At 47.7% G+C, this 4,565-nt stretch overlaps 1 long non-coding RNA gene across 1 annotated transcript; it reads left to right on the top strand.

The window, feature by feature from the left end:
- The first annotated feature begins 999 nt into the window (after positions 1-999).
- On the top strand, positions 1,000-4,271 carry LOC109785524 (uncharacterized). The gene is made up of 3 exons (XR_005755695.3): positions 1,000-3,133; positions 3,237-3,311; positions 3,403-4,271. It is a non-coding gene; the product is annotated as an uncharacterized lncRNA (long non-coding RNA).
- Positions 4,272-4,565: the final 294 nt, after the last annotated feature.

The raw sequence follows: 4,565 nt of genomic DNA, 5'->3' as shown, positions 1-4,565 counted from the left end.
GGTGCTTCGGCGTCTGCGTTGCTGCTACGATGGCATGGCTCAACAGCCATGGCGATGCTATGATGCGACGCTGTCTTTTGACAACCGCGGCGATGCTACTACGGAGGCCCAACTACTTCGACGATGCCGCGACAACGTGTTTCATGGTCATGGCAGTGTTGAGACAACATGCATGACTACTTCAATGATGTTGCGACGGCCACGACGATGCCGGCCCGGCTGCTCTAGTGATGGCGCAGTGGCATGTTCAAAGGTGGCGGCGTCAAGGATTGCATGTGAGGGGTGTGGTGTGGTGTGCGCAACATTGACTTCATCAACTTCCTAATACCAGATGAAAGCAGCACCCATGATCAGTCATACGATGTTCTAGTATTTGTACGATCACATGTATAACTACCTGGCAAATCATTGCGTGTGAAGTAACTGTAAGAAGGATCCTTTAGAAAAAGGCAGTCACGGGGACGCAAGCATAAATCGCGAACTCGACCATAGATGGGCTAGCTTCGCGTGGGGACACACAGGCTCTCGCGTCACACGATCGCGCAAGATTGGACGGGGCCGGCTGCGGCTTACAAAGTCAATAAATCATCCGACTGTTTTGAAACGTTTTCCTTGTTTTGAGCGGTGATGGGAATAGGTGTCGTGTCTGGATGATATACTGAAGCAGGGATAGAAATGGTGTTGTTCACGAACTTGGCGCAGGCATGCAACCGTCCCTGCCCTGCCCGCAGTACATACGGTCTGGCCCGCGGGCCGGTTCCGCACACCCCATTCCGTTCCCCATCTCAGACAGCCCAAATGCCCACATCCAAAACGTAGCCCCCGGCAATCTCTCCCTGCCCCGATCCCCGCCGCCGCTGATGTCGTTGGACCCGCAGCCCGCGGGGCCTCTGAGGCCGCCAGGCTGTTGGCCTCCCAGCCGAAGGAGTCAGAGCCTTCCGACACTAGGGCACCGCCACCGTCGTGCTAGGGGCCGCCCACGAGAAGAACGCCTTGTGGGTCGACAACCTGCCTGCACACACAAGCGAGGAAGACGTCATTGCGGCCTTCGCTCCACACGAGGCACTCGATTGCGTCATCGCACGTGCCGGCTCCCGCAGCTACGTGTTCGTCATTTTCCGCTTTGCCGCCGAGTCCCGAGCCGCCCTCGAGGCGCTCCGCGGTTCCAAGGTCAAGAGCGCGTTTATCTGGTTTGAGTACACATGGTCGGTAGCTTCTCACCCCCTCCTTCTCCCCTACTAGGATCCGCTCCCACCTTGGATCCCCCCAGGATCTGGCTGCAGTTCGCGATGTCAATTTTTTGGTAATTAGGACTTCGGTGCTTGTGATTTGCAGTTTATTTAGGCGGTGTGGGATGAGGCCTCCAGCAGCTTTGATATATGTAATTATTCAAGTGGCGGCACACGAGATCAGCGGTGATGGGGTGGCCTAGCAGAGGCATGCAGGTGGCTGGGGGATGGCGGCACTCAGGGTCCACGGGAGCGCGGCGGGCAAGGCCCTTGAGTTAGGCTGGCAATTGGGTCGGGTTTTAGCGGGCCGACCTCTACCAACTCCATGCCCGAATAGCTAATCAGGTCAACCCACGACCCATGACCCAACCCTGGATTTGACGGATGAACCATGCCCACACCCGATGGGTGACCCGACCCATTCGGGCACCCATCGGGTCCACGAAAACATTTCCATCTTTTAATCCGCCTAGCATGCAACAAGTTCAAACAAAATCGATGAATGACCTAGCACGAAGCGGTGGCAGTGGGTTCCTCGGCGGAGGTAGCCGCCAGGGAGACGCTAGCGGTGCGCAGGGAGGTCGGGATGTTCGGATTTTCTTTCTAACCGCGGGCCATCTGGATTGGGGGCAGAAGGGTTGGGTTGGGCATTAATACCGGATCTTTAGCAACTCTTTTTCTGGATCTTTAGCAAACCGTTCTCTACTACTACTTATGGATGGCAGTGGTGGGTAATTGTTTTTCCGGAACTTCAGCAGATCATTTTCCGGATTGGGGAACAAGGGTCAGGTCGTGCAGCTGTTTTTTAAACCGTGATCTTTAGCGAATTGTTTTCAACCACTTATGGATTGTTTTTTCGGTTAGCAAATCATTTTCTGGATTGGGGAACAAGGGTCAGTTCGGGCAGCTCTTTTTTCCCGGATCTTTAGCAAATCATTATCTACCACTTATGGATGGCAGTGGTGGGTAATTGATTGCAACTTCAGGGCCAAGGAAGGCCAGGACAGACATGCAGAAACATAAATCTCTTTATCAGTGTTCAAGAAAAGCGTTGCTAAGCGACTATTTAGCGATGAGCAATGGAAAAATGCTTCGCTTTGGCCCTAAGTGGTAGATTAAGCGTATTTGATAATTTTTGCCAGAATTTGGCTATTTTTAAACTGCTTCTGCTTAGCTGATTGCGCAATAACGACAGTATGTCATTTATGTTATTATTAGGGTCTGTACAAGAGTTGTTTCCTTCAGATTCTAGCCAAATCATGGAAAGATGATCTGCATTTGGCTATGTCTATTTGAACTGAACTACATTTTTGTTGTCATTTTGCTTGCTGTGTGAACCTGATGTGTATTTGCTATGTTTTGAAGGTCATTTTAGTTGTTACTTCAACCACCCGTGTGCCATGTTTCCTATTTTCCTGTGCATACTATTCAAAACAGTCAAATTCTGGCCAAGTTTCGAAAAACACTCAAGCGCGCTTAAGCGCCCATTGCTCTATGTTGTGGCCTTCCACTTTTTTGAACATTATCCTTTATGAGTAGGTATAGAAATACTCCTAGATTGGTGATTGTTCCTTGTTCTAGGGTGAAATTGCTATGTTGGTGTTGTCTAAAGATTTATGCCCTCATGATGTTTACTTGTCTTTGTTGATTGGTTTTTACAAGCTAGAGCTGTTAGGAACCTATGGGTTGGAGGAATTAGTCTGTCTATCTCAAAGCAGGAGGTAGAGGGAGAGTTTCAAAAGTTTGGAAAGGTTGAAGGTGTTGCATTCTCCCATGATCAAACTTCTGCATACATCGACTTTGAGAAGCTGGAAGATGCCATTTCTGCCCATAGAGCCTTGAATGGGATAGATTAAGGGGGCAAGGAATTGTGTGTTGATTTCCAGAGGTCCAGAGGAAGAGCGGTATGTATCTATTATTGTTGACTGAGTTTGTGAAGTGCTTCTAGGCTGCAGCTTTACAAGGGATGATGTCTTATTATTTACTTATTTGTACTGATTTTGATAGGAACGGTCAGAAGCAGGCAACTTCAATAGTAGAGGATCATTACCACCCGGTGAAATGGGAATTGGACATGCAAAGGTACTGCTATTTACTTCTCTTGGTTCTTGTAGTTGTACTATCCTCTTTGATTTGTGGGTTGCTTACTATCATATCATGTTGTGTTTGTCAGGGTTCTGCTGGAGTACGAATGAGAGAGTCAAAAATTCCTACCAATGTTCTCCGGGTGGGTTTACCCAATACACATAAAGTTAACGAGGAGGCACTAATGCGGGCTATGGCACCACATGGTGTGGTTACAGACATCAAAGTTTTTCCAGAAAGGCAGTATGCTTTTGTGGAGTTTGCAACCATTGAAGGAGCTTCTAATGCTAAGAATCTTCTAGATGGGCGTCTTTTCAATAATGCAAGGATTCATGTTCTTTTCTCCAGCAGTGGGCTTGATAACCTGACACCGCTTGTTGGGTTCCCTAGACCAGAGATGTAGAATGAGTCCACATGCCGCATGTGATTATTTTGGTGCTGGTCGCAGTAGTCATGGTGCTCGACGTGGAAGGTCAAGATAATTGGACTATGGTGCAATGCCAATCACTGGTGGTATCGTTCCAGCACCTGAAGCTGGCTCATCTTTGTTGTCTGGACATTCTACTCATAATGCACTTGATCCGAGAGAAGCCAAAAGGGTGAGGCTAGATGCTAGCATCGACCCTTATACCATGTCGGGTCGGGTAGCTTTTTTAACCTTGATCTTTAGTGAATCATTTTCTACGACTTATGGATTGTTTTTTCCGGACATTTAGCAAATTGTTTTTCGGATTGGGGAACAAGGGTCAGGTCGGGCAGCTCTTTTCCTCAGATCTTTAGCGAATCGTTTTCTACCACTTATGGATGGCAGTGGTGGGTAATTGTTTGCAACTTCAGGGGCAAAGTCAGGACGAACAGGCAGAAGCACGAATCCATTTATCAGTGTTCAAGAATGTGTTGTGGTAGTGAAGTATATTGTGGTCATTTGTGTTGTGGTAGAGACACATTCTTTTATTAGGGTCGGGACGGACGGCAGAAGCACGAACCGCAGATACATAAACTTATGATTATTTGCGTTGTGGTAGAGACACTTTCTTTTATTAGGGTCATTTACATTATTTCTATGTTTGTAGTGAAGTATATTATGCAAATGAGATATTGTATGCATTCCTTCTTTTTGAGACGTTTTTAAGAGGGAAAGTTATTACTAACCAACTCCTTGAATTAAATTAAAAGGTGTATATGAAGGCCATGTTTTTGCGATTATTTTTCTCAAGGTGGCATAATCAGAAGGCCCACCCACACGGCAAG

This window comes from Aegilops tauschii, chromosome 5 (genome assembly GCF_002575655.3).
Source record: "Aegilops tauschii subsp. strangulata cultivar AL8/78 chromosome 5, Aet v6.0, whole genome shotgun sequence".
NCBI classification, from domain to species: Eukaryota; Viridiplantae; Streptophyta; class Magnoliopsida; order Poales; family Poaceae; genus Aegilops; species Aegilops tauschii.
This window is presented reverse-complemented; position numbering and strand designations above follow the sequence as displayed.